The 18,584-nt window shown below is 43.8% G+C and overlaps 1 long non-coding RNA gene across 1 annotated transcript in view; it reads left to right on the plus strand.

Moving 5' to 3' along the window:
• Nucleotides 1-4,685: 4,685 nt before the first annotated feature.
• LOC146352343 (uncharacterized) overlaps nucleotides 4,686-18,584 on the plus strand; it is a 44,058-nt gene continuing 30,159 nt past the window's right edge. Inside the window, exon 1 of the long non-coding RNA XR_014787685.1 lies at nucleotides 4,686-4,834. This is a non-coding gene — a long non-coding RNA (uncharacterized LOC146352343). The remainder of the gene's footprint in view (nucleotides 4,835-18,584) is intronic.

Below are 18,584 nucleotides of genomic sequence, written 5' to 3' on the forward strand. Positions count from 1 at the left end.
TTCATCCAACCCGGCATTTCTCATGATGTACTCTGCATATAAGTTAAATAAGCAGGGTGACAATATGCAGCCTTGTCGTACTCCTTTCCCAATTTTGAACCACTCGGTTGTTCCATGTCCGGTTCTTACTGTTGCTTCTTGACCCTCGTACAGGTTTCTCAGGAGACAGGTAAGGTGGTCTGGTACTCCCATCACTTTAAGAATTTGCCACAGTTTGTTTTGATCCACACAATCAAAGGCTTTAGCGTAGTCAATGAAGCAGAAATAGACGTTTTTCTGGAATTCTCTTGCTTTCTCCATGATGCAGCGAATGTTGGCGATTTGATCTCTAGTTCCTCTGCCTCTTCGAAACCCAGCTTGTACTTCCGGTAGTTCTCGGTTCGCATACTGCTGAAGCCTAGCTTGTAGGATTTTGAGCATCACCTTGCTGGCATGTGAATGAGCGCAATTGTGCGGTAGTTTGAACACTCTTTGGCGTTGCCCTTCTTTGGCATTGGAATGTAAACTGACCTTTTCCAGTCTTGCAGGCATTGTTGAGTGTTCCAAATTTGTTGGCATATTGAATGCAGCACTTTAACAGCATCATCTTTTAGGATTTTAAATAGCTCAGCTGGAATACTGTCATCTCCGCTAGCTTTGTTGTTAGTAATGCTTCCTAAGGCCCACTTGACTTCACTTTCTAGGATGTCCGGCTCAAGTTCAGTGACCGCACTATCATGGCTATCAGGGACATTCAGATCTTTCCTGTATAGTTCTTCTGTGTATTCTTTCCACCTCTTCTTAATCTCATCTGCTTCTGTGAGGTCCCTGCCTTCTTTGTCCTTTATCATGCCCGTCTTTGCACAAAACGTTCCCTTGAGATCTCCGATTTTCTTGAAGAGATCTCTAGTCTTGCCCATTCTGTTGTTTTCCTCGATTTCTTTGCATTGTTCATTTAAGAAGGCCTTCTTGTCTCTCCTTGCTATTCTCTGGAACTCTGCATTCAGTTGGCTATATCTTCCCCTTTCTCCCTTGCTTTTCGCTTCCCTTCTTTCCTCAGCTACTTGTAAAGCCTCATCAGACAGCCCCTTTGCCTTCTTGCATTTCTTTTTCTTTGGGATGGATTGAGTTGCTGCCTCCTGAACAATGTTACGGACCTCCGTCCATAGTTCCTCAGGCACTCTGTCTATCAGGTCTAATCCCTTAAATCTATTCCTCACCTCCACTGTGTATTCATAAGGGATATGATTTAGGTCATACCTGAATGGTTTAGTGGTTTTCCCTACATTCTTCAATTTAAGCCGAAATTTTGCAAGAAGCAGCTCATGATCTGAGCCACAGTCAGCTCCAGGTCTTGTTTTGACTGACTGTATAGAGCTTCTCCATCTTTGGCTGCAAAGGACATAATCAATCTGATTTCGATATTGACCATCTGGTGATGTCCATGTGTAGAGTCGCCTCTTGTGCTGTTGGAAAAGAGTGTTTGCTATGATCAGCGTGTTCTCTTGGCAAAACTCTGTTAGCCTTTGTCCTGCTTCATTTTGTACACCAAGGCCATGCTTGCCTGTTATCCCGGTGATTTCTTGACTTCCTACTTTAGCATTCCAAGCCCCTATGATGAAGAGGACATCTTTTTTTGGTGTTAGTTCTAGAAGGTGTTGTAGGTCTTCATAGAACCGATCAACCTCAGTTTCTTCGGCCTCAGTGGTTGGGGCGTAGACTTGAATTCCCATGATGTTGAATGGTTTGCCTTGGATTCATACTGAGATCATTCTATCTTTTTTAAGATTGTACCCCAGTACTGCTTTTCCCATCCTTTTGTTGACTATGAGTGCTACTCCATTTCTTCTAAGGGATTCTTGCCCACAATAGTAGATATGATGGTCACCTGAATTAAATTCGCCCATGCCTGTCCATTTTAGTTCGCTGATTCCCAAGATGTAGATGTTCAATCTTGCCATCTCATGTTTGACCACCTCCAGCTTACCTTGATTCATTGATCTTACATTCCAGGTTCCTAAACAAAATTGTTCTTTACAGCATCGGATTTTCTTTTCACCACCAGACACATCCACAGCTGAGTGTCCTTTCGGCTTTGGCCCAGCCGCTTCACTCTTTCTGGCGCTACTTGGAAATACCCTCTGCTCTTCCCCAGTAGCATATTGGACACCTTCCGACCTGAGGGGCTCATCTTCCGGCGTCATCTCTTTTAGCCTTGTGTTACGTTCCATGGGGTTTTCTTGGCAAGAATACTGGAGTGGGCTGCCATTTCCTTCTCCAGTGGACCACATTTTGTCAGAACTCTCCGCCATGACCTGTCCGTCTTGGGTGGCCCTGCACGGCATAGCTTATGGCTTCACTGAGTTACGCAAGCCCCTTCGCCACAACAAGGCAGTGATCCATGAAGGGGTCATCTCGTCTTTAGCCAGATTGAAATCCTCGCCGAGCCATGAGGCTCAGCCTGGGTGACTTTGGGGCAGTTATTTTCTTTCAACCTAACCTACCTTACAAGGTTGTTGTGAGGGTAACAGAGGAAACCATTTATGCCACCCTGCGCTCCATGGAGGAAGGGCAGGATAAAAATGCAAGAAGTAAAATCTGATAAACGGCTTGCCTACTTCGATTTATGGGGCGAAAAGATGGGGGAAGCGGGAAGGAAAGTGAATGAGCCTGCTGCTTCCTCCAATAATGTTAAGCTTCTTCTTGGGCATAAATCACAACATGGTTTACTATTGGTGTGCAAATAGTTTTGTTTCACTTAGTACTTATCTTGACATTGTAGGCAAATTACATGATTTCTAGAATGGCTGTCTGGGGGATGTTGGGACTTGTAGTCCAACACATCTGGAGAGCACTAGGTTAGGAAAGGCTGCTACATGGGAATCTGTGGGTTTAGAGGCAGTATCATAATTCTCTGTATTTCCCATGCTGATGGAGCTGTAGCCGAAACAGCACCACCTTCGCATGAGGAAGATACTATTAGCAGGCTTGAGATTTGAAGATGCTCAAAAAGACCTCAAGGTTTGCAGATGCTCAAAAATCTTTTAGAGAAAAACCCTAGGGTAGGAAACAGCCCCAATGGCAGCAAAAGTTGACTGACTGTGGGTAGGGGACTGACCACCTAGATGAGGGCAGGGAATGGAATAGTTGGAAAAGGAGAAGAGGAGACACACAGATATAAAAAAGTAAAATGAAACATCTTGTGTGGATAAGTTCACACTAAGAAGCTATTTTTAAATATCCTCAGACGTGAGAGCTGTCTGTAGACATTAATGGAGAAAACAAAGATTTCAGTGTAGTTAGGACTGGGCACAACTATGTACACCCCACTTACCCCAAGTGAACCCAAAATGGAGTAAACAAATTCCAAACAACCCAGTGACAACTGAGCATGCTCGGTGAACTTGGAATGCTAGTGAACTGAATGCTGGTGGAAGAAAATAGGAAAACCAAGTGGACGAGGAATAGAATGGAGTGGCTGGAACCCCCCAAATAAGCAAACAGAAGCACTTCACACTCCAACATACTGTTGCTCCTCTGAATACCAGCGGCAGGGAGGGTGGGAGGTGGGGGGGAGACAGGGAATATTTGTCTTCATGCCCTGCAGTGAGTTTTCTGGAAGGATTTGATTGGCTGCTCTTAGAAACAGGATGCTGGATTAGATTACCCTCGGTCTTTTTTGTCTGAAAACATGATGGTAGGTGAAAATTCCCTGGGGATCCTCCTCTCTTGCTAATCAAACTGTTTGCTGAGTCCCTCATGGTTTGACGCCAAGGTTTGAAATAGGTAGTCTAGTTTAACAGAATTTGTTCAACTCTAATAATGTATCAAGCTCTCTTCGAACTTGTGGAACCTTATTCGGCATTGATCTAATTGATTTGATTTGATTTTAAAAACCTTCTATTTTGTCCAGATAATAAACATTTCATGAATAGTGACGTTTATGCTATACATTTACACAGACAGAAGAACCACTGTAGAATCAGCACATACTCTAAACCAGGGGAGGGCAACTTGTGTCCCTCCAGATGTTTTGGCCTACAACTCCCATGAGTCCTAACCTCATGGTGGGTCTAACAAAATCCCAGCTTTCTGGGACCAAAGCTTTTCAACTTATTCATTAATGATCTGGAATTAAGAGTGAGCAGTAAAGTGGCCAAATTTATGGATGACACCAAATTATTTAGAGAGATTAAAACAAAAAGGGATTGTGAGGAACTCCAAAAGGATCTTTCCAAACTGGGAGAATGGACATCTAAATGGCAAGAGCAGTTCCATGTAAGCAAGTGCAAAGTGATGCACAGTCAGGCAAAAAATCCCAACTTCAGATATAAGCTGATGGGATCTGAGCTAGTGGTGACTGACCAGAAAGAGATCTTTCACAACTCAGTGAAAGTGTCAACTAGGGCTGTGCATGGACCCCCTGATCTGCTTCAGATCATCCGAAGTGACCTCAATCTGCCTCAGACTGATTTGGAGCCCCCCCCCCCCCCCGATCTGCCTCGGAACTGAATCCAAAGTGAGATTCAGATATCCAGATAGTGAAGTTTTGGCGTTTTCCCATTGACTTGCATGGGAAAACACAAACGGTCATAATTTTTCCAGTTTTTAGGATATAGGCATGAAAACTGGGGAGCTCTCCACCCCCTGGAGAGGAGGCCACCTGCAAAATTTCAGACACTTTGGCCCAATGTTTTTTTTGCTAGGCGGAGTTAAAATCTGAGGTTTTCCAAAGAAACTCTCCAAGCAAAGAGCTGTAACTTCTCCCCACCTCTGCCCCCGTCAATACCCCGAAGATGCCTCATATTGCACTGAATTGCTTTGCCACACAGTGGACTGTTATTGGAAGAAGAAGGTAATTAATATGAATGCTATTTGTCTCATGCTTTTTCAACACTGCCTTGACATTTGGATGTGTAGTGTTGGTGGAACTACAACCTAGCACGCACACACACGTGGACACAGACACACAAGAGCTAAAGAAAAGCAGAACTACCTAAGCAAATGATGGGTGTCTTTCATTTATTTTTTTATATTTCGTGTTCTTTTATAGAAGGCAGAATAGCTTTCTTAACTAATAAGAAAAAAACCCTTCTTTAATCTCTGTTTGGGGAGGATCAATGCAGAGAAGACACAGATGATTCACTTCAGCACAGGGACGGGGGAAGGGACAAGCACTACACACATAGGCTGCTATAATATGCCTTTCTTTAAGAATTTAGAAAGAAAGAAAACTAAATGCTTGAATGCTTAAAAGGGGGGGGGGGGACATGCCCCGAAGTCAATGTTTGTTTTAATCGAAATAAGACCGGGTTTGTAAAAATCTAAAAGAGACAAAGTTGATTGACAAAAACGACAGAGAAATAGAACGGAGAAAGCAGAAGTAAGGGTCAACGTTAAACAACAAACGCAGCCTTTTCCAGAGTCCAAAATTGAGATAAACAAACACAGGAATGGCGGGGGTGGGGGAGCATAGCAGCAACTTGCAAGGAAAAGCTATGTTAGTTTGAAAAAATATGGAAAGGAGAGTTGAATCTAATCAAATACAAATAACAAACGAGTTGGAGGTACAAAGATATAGGAGAAAGTGGCTGGACGAGGTGCTGCAAAAGACATCGACCCAATGGGGATGGATGATCAAGGAGCAAGGGAGGGGAATGCTCCCAGTACAACCAAGCTGTTCCCTTTTAATTTAAATTCAAAGGAAAGCCTAATGGCAATCAAAATTGAATAAATTGAAGGAACAACTCCTTCACGTGCACATGCAAACACACGCACAAACGATCATCTACCCACACCAGCCCTCTCTCCCAAAGACACAGCTAGCGCAATGACCGAACACAGCCTTTCGCTTTAGTATATATACCCCCTTCCTCCACTGCTCTCTCTGATTGGAGACTGCTAGCATCGGTTCTGGCTAAGGGCTCCTATTTGCCAAAGCACTCTCCCTCCTCCTCCTGTGCTTGCCTTCCCGCCTCCGCTCTCCTTCCCCCTCCCTCCCTCCTCATCCTCCTCATGCCCCTCCACGTGAGCGTTGAGAAGTTGATACATTTTGGAGACAGCCGGTCTGGACTGCTGAGGCATTCAGTAGAGCTCTGAATACACGAGGCAGAGGAGGTGCTTCATGGGGGGTGGGACGCTTCGCCCCAGGGAGCCTCGGTACTGCTCTGAACCACCTCGTATCACGAGGCTTTTGCTCTGAAACAGCCCATTTTGCCTCGTTAGTCGGGCTTTGTAACGAGGTGGTGCACAGCCCTAATGTCAACCCAGTGTGCAACTGCTGTGAAAAAGGCAAATTCCATGTTGGGCATAATTAGGAAACGAATTGAGAATAAAACTGCCAATGTCATACTGTCCTTATACAAATCTGTGGTGTGACCACACTTGGGATACTGTGTACAGTTCTGATCACCACACCTAAAATAAGATATTGTAGAGCTGGGAAAAGTGCAGAAAAGGGGAACTAAAATAATCAAGGGGCTAGAGCAACTCCCCTATGAGGGAAGGTTACAATTAGGGCTGTGCACCACTTCGACCTGAGGCCCTAACCTCGAGTCAAAGCGGGCTGCTTCAGGTCACTTTGTGCCCCTTCTGAGCTGAAGCATAGGGGGCACGAAGCGACTTGGAGCGGGTTGGGGGCTCACCGAAGCACTCAGTGCACTTCGGAGCTTTGGCCCCTGGCTCAACCCCCGTGGCCCAGCCCCCCTGACCCCCCGGTGCCTCCAGGTCCTTACCTAAGCCGCCTTCTCTGCCTCCCCACTGCCATCTCCTGAGGTCTGGATGAATGGCGACTCATCTTCTTCCACGGAGTCGCCATTTTTTAAAATGGTGACTTCCTGGAAGAAGACAAGTCACCGCGCATCCAGGCCTCAGAAGATGGTGGCAGCAAAGACAGCAGCAGCAGCCAAGGCGGTGGCGGCAAAGGCAGCTGTGGCACAACAGAGAAGGCGGTAATGTGGTGGCGGAGAAGGTAACGGCTGTGGTAGCAGCAGAGGAGAAGGCGGCCCAGGTAGGGAGCTGTGGGGTTGCACAAGGGCATCGAGGGGGACCTGAAGCGGGGTTCGCCATCTGAACCCCGCTTTGGGGTCAGGGCCGAGGCGGGTCAGGGCCTCCCTGAATCTGCCCAAGCTGGATCGGGAGGTCCCTGCACAGCCCTAGTTAAAACAGCTGGGATTGTTTCACTTGGAGAAAAGGAGAGGGGAGACATGACAGAGGTGTACAAAATTATGCATGGTGTGGAGAAAGTGGATAGGGAGACATTTTTCTCCCTCTCTCATAATATTAGAATGAGGGATGGGTGAACTCTCCTATGCCTGCCTTGCACGTCGCTCACTGGATCCCCGCTGCTTGCCTGACCCTGGCAGGGACATGGGGCAAGCTGCCAGATGGTCCACAGGTTCCTGGTAAGGAGTGCAGAGCATCCTGCTTTCCTGCAAGCTGCCATTTTACACAAAATCGCAGGTAAGACTTTTATGGAAATCACCATTTTGGGCAAAATGGCGGCAGTAAATAGCGTGATTTACACAATATTGCAGGCATGAATGGTAAATATTGCAGGTGCAAAATGGTGATTTCGATAAAAGACTTGCCCATGGTTTTGCATAAAATGGCAGCTTGCGGACAAGCGGGGAACTGTGAGCTTGTCCAATTCTGCGCGTGCTAAGTTGAGCAAGCTCAGAGGTCCGTGAGCTGGTGTCCAGGAGGCCGAACTGGCATCTGGGGGCCGAGCTGGCAACAACTAGCTGACCTCAAGCCCCAAACCAGGTTCCTCTGATGTCCCTGACTAGAATCCGGGCTCATCCCATGAAGCTGATTGGTGGAAGATTCAGGACAGATAAAAGGAAGTACTTCTTCACACAATGTATAATTAAACTATGAAATTCACTACCACAAGGCATGGTGATGGCTAACAATTTGGATGGCTTTAAAAGGGGGTTATACAAATTCACAGAGGATAAGGCTATCAAAGGCTACTTATCCTGATGGCTATATGCTACTTCCACTCTCAAAGACAGTATGCCTATGTACACCAGTTGCTGGGGAACATGGGCAGGGAGGGTGCTGTTCCATTCATGTCCTACTTGTGGGCTTTCCATGGGCAACTGGCTGGCCATGGTGTGAACAGAATGCTGGACTAGATGGTCCCTTGGTCTGATCCAGCTCTTCTTAATGTTCTTACATTCTTAAAGCTTTACCTATTGAATTTGGGCTTTTAGGCAGTTAATAATTGCACCAGATTAAAAATATGGCAGCCTTCATTTGTCTCTTCTCAGGATGTCCTTAAAAATAGTTTCTCTTTAGAGAAGAACCACTTCTTGAAAATATTAGTTTTGAAAATAGAAAGGTTTATTGAAGGTCAGGCTTCTGAAGATTTCTGCTTTACAAACAAATCAATAACGATGAACGATTTGAAAGACCACTGGCCCTCTTTCTTTTCCTGATCCCTGCAATTTTCTGTGCTGTTAACCAAGCTTTCATCTTTATACAAAAATCAATAAGGTTTTAACAGAGGCATGAAAATCAGATAATTAAACATGTGCTGTGTAAGATGAAGTATCTGTTGGCAAGTTGGCATCAGAAAACCCTCAGGGGGAGCAGCCGCAAAGGAAAGCCAAGGTGGTGTAGTTGGTAGTATTGGCCCTACAGGGAGACATGGATTCAAATCCCTGGTCAGCTGTGAAAGTCACTGGATGATCTTGGGACAGTCACCACACCAATTTCACACATGCACCTAACACACTTCTAAGCCTCTCTCTTACATGTGAGAAAGTTTCAGTTTTAAATGTGTTTGGATTAGGGTTAATTGATTGATGGCCAGGCAGTAAGGTAGATTTACAACTGCCATTTCTAGCTTCTTGCATTTTTTTGTGTCATCTGTGAACAGATCCATTCTATCTGATGTACATTTTCATTGTGATTGTCAGCCTGTAGTTTAATTTTCAAGAATTCTTTGGCTTCATCAATTGGCCTTGCAAAGTCCTGCATGCTCATATATCTTGGAACCTCTTCAACCTCTGCCTAACAAGACCTTTGCACAAATCCTTGAAGCTACTGTTAATCTACTGCATCCTTCCACAGCCTGGTGCCCTGCAGATGTATTAGATGGCCAGGGAATTATGGGAGTTACTGTCCAATACATCTGGAGGGCACCAGGTTTGGGAAGGCTGAGCTACTGTGTCAAGGAGCATTTCTATACCGGACTAAAATCCTGCAACTTTACTGGGGCTTTCTGCCTCCATTTTAATGGCAGGATCACGACAGGCTCCCTTTACACGTGCTTCCTTCCCCCCCTTTCCCCCCTTATCTGTGTGTTCTATATGTTTCATTATACAACCAGTAGATTGCACTGTGTTCTAGCTCCTTATTGCGCGACTTCCTCTTTTCACAAGGAAACTCAACGCGCTGTAATTTGATAGCTCATTATCTCCGATCTTTTAAAAAAATGGGATAAAGGTCATTTAGTGTAGGAGAGAGGAGGCTGACGACGTCATGTAAAGGACCTGCAAACTTCCATGAGTAACCAATCTCAATCACAAGATAAAAGCCCTGTGTGGAGAAGCCCTGTTCAGGCCTCAGCATTTCAAGAGAGTAATTCTCCCTGTTTAACTTTTAATCTAATAAAGAGTCTCTCCCTTGAAATACACTGAGCATCCACAATATTTTAAGGAGATGGTTTTCAGTATGCTTTATAATAAAAATATTTGGGGCTTATAACAGTATAAGACATTTTCATATATGCATTCCTTATGCTCCTATTGACTTCACCTCTGTTTCCCCGGTGCCTCAGTTTAGTACTGCTGTCTTGGCTTTTGTGGAGATCCTGTGTAGGGTAGGCCTAAATATAATATTACCTGCTTCCCCATTGTAAAATTATTCTTTGAAGGGGGATAAATAATTAAAAACAAGCCAGAGGGTATCCACCAAGAGAATCATAGAGAGGGAATAAAGTGAGAAGGTGGCTTTAAACTCCATGGACAGATTCTGACTTTGGTTGGAACCAATGTCACCCCCGCAGCATCCCGTGGACTCTCCGCGGGATGCTATCTCAAACAGCTTTTTAAAAGGTTGAAAAACCTTTTCATCTCCCCCCTGGAATTAAAAGGGGGGGCAAGGCAGCATCTGGATAACATCTTGGAGAAAAGTACTCCCCATGAGGCAGCGGGGGGGGGGGGCTGAATTCCAAGATTATCTCCCCAGAGCTTAACCATCGCAAAAAGGGGTTTTGAAACTCCTATTTTATAGGAGAAAACAGGGCTGACATGTTCCATTGTAATATATGGATTAGGAAATATCAACAACACCTGAGGGATGGTTTTAGAAATATCAACAATATTTGAGAACATCTGAGGACCTGCAAGATTTGTTTGAAGAGAAACATGGCTACAGTGAGAAGAAAGGGGATTGTATCTCCGCCCACTCCTCCCATACCTCCTTTGCCAAAGGCTCCGAAAACAGAAGATATAGGGGAATTATTTACTTTGATAAAAACTTTATCTTCACAATTTGCAGAGCAAGCCAAAAGTTGGATTTAATCCAAAATTCCATCACTGCCCTGCAAGGAGCTGTGGATTTAATTAATGCTTCCTGGCAAAAAATGGAGATGAAGGTTAACGAGCTACAAGATCGGGTGGCAGGGAATGAAAGTACGACACAAGCATTTTTCTAAAATGTCTCTGACGGAATTTCCCAACTGGAGGCCTTCACGCGCAGTTCCAATGTACATATTATTGGGATTAAAAATCTGACTAGTGATGTAAATTTGCCTACTTTTGTGGACAAGCTTTTGCATGAGATACTCCCTGTGCCATCTGATTATTTTCTTGATATTGAGCGGGCATTTTGTGTGCCAAATACTAAAGGGACTAACTATACGATTATAGTCCAATTTTCAAGAGTCTCCACAAAGAATTATATCCTGCATTTGGCAAGAGAGGTTGGAAGTTTTTTTTGGAAACAAGATAAAGTTGTGTTATTTCCAGATTACATCAAAGAGGTGGCGAATAAAAGAAGGCAATTAATCAAGGCAAAAAATATGGCAAAACAAATGAACTTACAATATCACTTAAAATATCCTGCTACATTCTGCATTGTGTCTGAAGGTCAGATGAAGAAGTTTCTAAATCATGAAATGGCGGAGGCATGGCTGAATGTAAAAATGCATGAGATCTCTGTTACTGCCTCATGAACTGGAATCTTTAAACAAGTTTTGTTAACTGTTTATGTTTAGTCTACATGATTCAGGCTAGGTCAAAAGATACCTGATTATACATATATTTGTTTATTTTCTTTCATTTTTCTCCTCTTTTTCATTTTTCTTTAAATTCTTGTTTTCCAAAATAGATATGATATGCTGTATTTAAATATATTGTTTGAGGGTGTATTGTGCACATGCATTTATATATCTTGTATAAAATATATTCCCCTTCATGGATCACTGCCTTGTTGTGGCGAAGGGGCTTGCGTAACTCAGTGAAGCCATAAGCTATGCCGTGCAGGGCCACCCAAGACGGACAGGTCATGGTGGAGAGTTCTGACAAAATGTGGTCCACTGGAGAAGGAAATGGCAGCCCACTCCAGTATTCTTGCCAAGAAACCCCATGGAACGTATCACAAGGCTAAAAGAGATGACGCCGGAAGATGAGCCCCTCAGGTTGGAAGGTGTCCAATATACTACTGGGGAAGAGCAGAGGGTATTTCCAAGTAGCGCCAGAAAGAGTGAAGCAGCTGGGCCAAAGCCGAAAGGACACTCAGCTGTGGATGTGTCTGGTGGTGAAAAGAAAATCCGATGCTGTAAAGAACAATATTGTTTAGGAACCTGGATTGTAAGATCAATGAATCAAGGTAAGCTGGAGGTGGTCAAACATGAGATGGCAAGATTGAACATCAACATCTTGGGAATCAGCAAACTAAAATGGACAAGCATGGGCGAATTTAATTCAGGTGACCATCATATCTACTACTGTGGGCAAGAATCCCTTAGAAGAAATGGAGTAGCACTCATAGTCAACAAAAGGGTGGGAAAAGCAGTACTGGGGTACAATCTTAAAAACGATAGAATGATCTCAGTATGAATCCAAGGCAAACCATTCAACATCACGGGAATTCAAGTCTATGCCCCAACTACTGATGCTGAAGAAGCTGAGGTTGATCGGTTCTATGAAGACCTACAACACCTTCTAGAACTAACACCAAAAAAAGATGTCCTCTTCATCATAGGGGCTTGGAATGCTAAAGTAGGAAGTCAAGAAATCACTGGGATAACAGGCAAGCATGGCCTTGGTGTACAAAATGAAGCAGGACAAAAGCTAATAGAGTTTTGCCAAGAGAACACGCTGATCATAGCAAACACTCTTTTCCAGCAGCACAAGAGGCGACTCTACACATGGACATCACCAGAGGGTCAATATCGAAATCAGATTGATTATGTCCTTTGCAGCCAGAGATGGAGGAGCTCTATACAGTCAGTAAAAACAAGACCTGGAGCTGACTGTGGCTCAGATCATGAGCTGCTTCTTGCAAAATTTCGGCTTAAGTTGAAGAACGTAGGGAAAACCACTAAATCATTCAGGTATGACCTAAATCATATCCCTTATGAATATGCAGTGGAGGTGAGGAATGGATTTAAGGGATTAGACCTGATAGAGTGCCTGAGGAACTATGGACGGAGGTCCGTAACATTGTTCAGGAGGCAGCAACTCAATCCATCCCAAAGAAAAAGAAATGCAAGAAGGCAAAGGGGCTGTCTGATGAGGCTTTACAAGTAGCTGAGGAAAGAAGGGAAGCGAAAAGCAAGGGAGAAAGGGAAGATATAGCCAACTGAATGCAGAGTTCCAGAGAATAGCAAGGAGAGAAGAAGGCCTTCTTAAATGAACAATGCAAAGAAATCGAGGAAAACAACAGAATGGGCAAGACTAGAGATCTCTTCAAGAAAATTGGAGATCTCAAGGGAACGTTTTGTGCAAAGACGGGCATGATAAAGGACAAAGAAGGCAGGGACCTCACAGAAGCAGATGAGATTAAGAAGAGGTGGAAAGAATACACAGAAGAACTATACAGGAAAGATCTGAATGTCCCTGATAGCCATGATAGTGCGGTCACTGAACTTGAGCCGGACATCCTCGAGAGTGAAGTCAAGTGGGCCTTAGGAAGCATTACTAAAAACAAAGCTAGCGGAGATGACAGTATTCCAGCTGAGCTATTTAAAATCCTAAAAGATGATGCTGTTAAAGTGCTGCACTCAATATGCCAGCAAATTTGGAACACTCAACAGTGCCCACAAGACTGGAAAAGGTCAGTTTACATTCCAATTCCAAAGAAGGGCAATGCCAAAGAGTGTTCGAACTGCCGTACAATTGCGCTCATTTCACACGCCAGCAAGGTTATGCTCAAAATCCTACAAGCTAGGTTTCAGCAGTATGCGAACCGAGAACTACTGGAAATACAAGCTGGGTTTCAAAGAGGCAGAAGAACTAGAGATCAAATCGCCAACATTCGCTGCGTCATGGAGAAAGCAAGAGAATTCCAGAAAAACGTCTATTTCTGCTTCATTGACTATGCTAAAGCCTTTGATTGTGTGGATCACAACAAACGCTGGCAAATTCTGAAAGGGATGGGGGTACCAGACCACCTTACCTGTCTCCTGAGAAACCTGTCCGAGGGTCAAGAAGCAACAGTAAGAACTGGACATGGAATAACTGATTGGTTCAAAATTGGGAAAGGAGTATGACAAGGCTGCATATTGTCGCCCTGCTTATTTAACTTATATGCAGAGTACATCATGAGAAATGCCGGGTTGGATGAATCACAGGTCGGAATTAAGATTGCCGGGAGAATTATCAACAACCTCCGATATGCAGATGATACCACCCTAATGGCAGAAAGCAAAGAGGATCTCAAGAGCCTGTTGTTGAGGGTGAAAGAGGAGAGTGCAAAAGCTGGTTTGAAACTCAACATTAAAAAAACGAAGATCATGGCATCTGGCCCCATCACTTCCTGGCATATGGAAGGGGAAGAAATGGAAGCAGTGACAGATTTTATTTTCTTGGGCTCCAAGATCACTGCAGATGGTGACTGTAGCCATGAAATTAAAAGATGCTTGCTGCTTGGGAGGAAAGCTATGGCAAACCTAGACAGCATAGTAAGAAGCAGAGACATCACCTTGCCGACAAAGGTCCGTCTAATCAAAGCTATGGTTTTCCCAGTAGTAATGTATGGCTGTGAGAGCTGGACTATAAGGAAGGCTGAGCGCCGAAGAATTGATGCTTTCGAACTGTGGTGCTGGAGAAGACTCTTACGAGTCCCCTGGACTGCAAGGAGGTCAAACCAGTCCATACTAAAGGAAATCAACCCTGAGTGCTCATTGGAAGGACAGATACTGAAGCTGAAGCTCAAATATTTTGGCCACCTAATGTGAAGAGAAAACTCTCTGGAAAAGACCCTGATGCTGGGAAAGACTGAAGGCAAAAGGAGAAGGGGATGGCAGAGGATGAGATGGCTAGATAGCATCACTGATGCAATGATTATGGACTTGAGCACGCTCCGGGAGAGAGCGCAGGACAGGAAGGCCTGGCGTGCTATGGTCCATGGGGTCACAAAGAGTCGGACATGACTGAACGACTGAACAACAACAAATAAAATATATTACTGATTGTTGTAACGTTGCTTTTAAGCTTTATTATTATATAACATAATTTCATCCTTTCTTTAATCATTATTACTATTATCATTATTATTATCATTACTATAAGATTACTTAGTAAGATTTTTGGTTCGTTGAATTGTTAAGCTTTATTATTACTATTATATTTTAACTTAAGTGCAATATATGGTTACTGGGAATGAATCGTAGGCCTGTTTCCTTGCTATAAGATTGATGATATGATATTGAAATGTAAGGTTGATTATCAAAGTGTAATATTGCTAATGTTATAGGTATAGTTTTTAAAGTAGAGTGGCATCTGAGGCCCGTGGGTATTGGAGTTTAAATTTAACTCTTTAAAAAGGGGGGGGGAGAGAAAGGGGGGGAAGAAATGTCTTTTTCTTTCTTTCTTTCTTTCTTTTCTTTTCTTTTCCTTTCTTTTTCTTTTTGTCATTGTTGTATCCTCGTAAGAATATTGTATTGCTGGGAAATTGTAGTTATTGATCAGGTTGTTGGTATTGTTTATTTCATTTATAAAAACAAAATAAATAAAAAGTATTCATTAAAAATCCCTCAATGGACAGATTCAGAGCATTATGGATACTTCAAAGATGGCATAGACACTACGTTTGAATATGCTTGCTACTTGAAAAGGACAATTCTTCATGAGATCATGGAAGGTGTTTTTTCTGCTCCCTATTATTCTACCTAGTCTAATTGGTCTTGATCCCCGGATAACTGCATCCAGTATTCTTTGTATTGACTCACAAAGTTTTGAAAGACTGATGAATAGGACTCCCCCATGGGCCCTGGGAGTAGGAGTTCCTCTGCTACTTATCCCTTAACATTTTCAAGAGTCAGACTAGGTCAATGCCTAATATTGTTGTTTTATTCTTGTTTTGTTCCAAACTTTGTCTACTCATTTGTTCTACAGATGCACAGAGGTCTAGAAGCTGCAAAGGATGTTAATTGTGCATTGCCATTAGCATTTCTAAGAACACATTAATTTAACTTTTCCACCCACACAGCTCTGCAGCTAAATAAGACCCATGTCAACATGGTCTGATCAAATAGTTATGAAACAGGAACTCTTTGCTATTAAAGTTCTGTTCAAAACATTTTGAATGAGTGGGGTAATAACTAGGAACAGGAAAGTTCAAACAAATTTGTATTTGTAGAAGACAAGTGGAGGCCTGCAACAAAATGTTCCAGTATATCTCCAGTCCCTAACAGGTGTGCACCTGTTCAGGGCTCCAGCCGGACTGGAACAGGATCCTTTTAGTGCTGCACAAGACTCATGGGGAAGGGGGAGTTTCAGGAGGGGAGAAAGGAAAAATAAAAGTTTTCCTTACTGCCTCCTCTGAAACTTTCCCCCACTGTGCTGAATAGTACTAAAGGGCTCAGGTTTGAGACTGGCTACAAGCTCTGAACCTGAGTTCTTGATTGCTAATTACATCAATGGGTGGTAGCAGGTTTCTGGAAAGTGGCACAGGAAAAAGGGAGCGGAGGGGTTTTTTACATTCATAGAATGCATCCTCTGACCCTAATTTTCCCACCTGGGCTGTACCTAAATGACAACGGAATGAGAAGCGCATTGGGGTATTATCCAGATTTTCATATAATCCACTTTCGTCTGTCAGGAATGCATGCAGCAAGAAAAGTGGACTATACAGCACCCCAGAAATGCCTTCCCAGTCCTATGTGGCTTGAAACCTCCGGGTTGGGTGGGTGGAGTCTGGGAGGAGAGCTGAACGTCATCAAGCCAGGAAGTGCCACTCAGCCAATGAGAGAGGCTTGTTTCCTACCCGTAGTTTCCCTGGCTCTTGTGAATCAGAGAGCAAGTAATACCAGTTCTGTAACTAGCCTGCCTTGCCCATTCATCAGACTGCTATAGCTCCCTGTCAAAATGGTGATTTACTTTAATGAGACTAACTATTCCTCCCCGTCAAAAATGGCAATTTTTCTCAATGGGACAAACTAGCCTGCCTCGCTCAGGCATAAAAGCGCCACAGCGCTATACCTCCCCATCAGAATGGCGATTTACCTCAATGGGACAGACTAGCCTGCCTTGCTCATAAATAAAAGCACCGCAGTGCTATTCCTCCCCTTCAGAATGGCGATTTACTTCAATGGGACTTGCCACCCTCCTGTAGGAGGAGGGGGGATGGCAGCTTCCTCCTCCCCTGCCCAATTTATGAATGAGAAACAGCAGAGAGTAGAGCTGCTACTCCCTGGACCCACCGTCCCTGCTGCCTCTCGCTTGCTTGCCTCCTCCCTGGCTCCCAGATTATTCCAGACAGGCAGGCTGCTTGTTGTGAATGGGCAAAGAGGCTACAGCGGGAAATGGGAAAGGTAGCCTCCCAACCCCCCTACTGAGAATGGCAAAAAAAAGGGGTAATGGGGGGGAGGGGTGGCCCCACCCCTTGACCCTGTCACTGCCAGGTCACAGCCGCGTCACAGAGGCAGGTCCAGGATTTAATGTGTATGTGTGGCGGGGGCGGGGTACAGGGCACACAGCAGCAGGACCACGTGTAAAATGCAGCTTTTCGGGACTGAAGCTGCTGTATGGCTGCGGACTGGAGACGATGTCATGTGATGTGAACCACTCTGTGCTCCCACTCTGCACTAAATCAGCCGTGAAAATGGCCTCCAGAATACTGTAAGCTTTTAGGGGGTCAAGCAGACGGATTAGCCCTCATTTTCCCTTTTCTTCCCTACCAATCCTCAACATCCCATATGTTCTGGAAATAACTGAAAAATGTCCCTTATTGGGCTCTTTGAGGTATTTAATTTCTTATAATTTATAAATGAATATATTTCATTTATAAATATATATTTCATTTATTTAGAAATGAGAGCCAGCATGGTGTAGTGGCTAGAGTGTTGGACTGGGAGTCGGGAGATCCGGGTTCTAGTCCCCACTTGGCCATGGAAGCTCACTGGGTGACTTTGGGCCAGTCACAGACTCTCAGCCCAACCTACCTCACAGGGTGGTTGTTGTGAGGATAAAATGGAGAGAAGGAGGAGAATGTAAGCCACCTTGGGTTCCTTGCAAGAGGAAAAAAGGCGGGATATAAATGCAATAAATAAATAAAATTTCTGCATACCCAAGGAGTTCCCTGAGTCTGACAAAACTATTACCTTATGCTGGGTGGCCCCATTTCAATTCCAAACTGAGAGGCATGGAACCAGTTTGGTTTTAGAGGGAATGGGTGGAAAGATCAGCAGCAGTGGTTTCCACCACCAATCAGCAGCCATTGTCTAGAATGTAGACGCTGTATCCTTTGTTTTCTTTCAAACCCTTGCACTGTGCCAAATGTTGGCTATAAAAATAAAGTGTAGCTTTTTGTGTCTGCATCTTCCATAATTTCAGATCAGTTGTCCTCAGGGTTTTTTTGTTTTTGTTTTTAAGTAATTTTCCTGATCAGAGCCCTTGAAAACATACAGTCCTAGGACTTCAGATGTCAAGAAGTATTGCTTTGAGATTACCAAACTTGTAATTCAAGTTACCTAAAGGGAGCTTTAGGTAAAAGTGTAAAAAAGTGTTTTTTTTTTTAAGTTACCTTTGGAAATGTGAATGCTAGTTGTTAGGTGATGTGTTGTTCTCTAACATTGGTCAGTCACTACAGTGCTTTTGGAAAGCAAAGACTAGAAAAGCTCCAACATGTAGTCATCTTTATATTAACAAAGATATAAATTAATTTTGAAAGCACACGAGTTCTACAACAAGTAGAAGAATCCCAATAATGGCCTAGTTCACATGTGATGATAAACCAGGGTTCCAGGTAAACTCTGGTTTATTGTTTATGAGCAGCATGCTCGTGGTAAGCATGATGTTCAAACCAGGACCTCTGGCTCGCCGCTTCCCTGACAAGCCAGAGAAATAACCCAGAGTTTGTGTAGTGAGTTTGAGGAGTCAGGTCAGGTGTTGAACTGACACAGTGTCCTATATGCTGTTTATTAAATG

Source organism: Heloderma suspectum, chromosome 2, assembly GCF_057233095.1.
Source record: "Heloderma suspectum isolate Gila_16-S chromosome 2, 16-S_ref, whole genome shotgun sequence".
NCBI classification, from domain to species: domain Eukaryota; kingdom Metazoa; phylum Chordata; class Lepidosauria; order Squamata; family Helodermatidae; genus Heloderma; species Heloderma suspectum.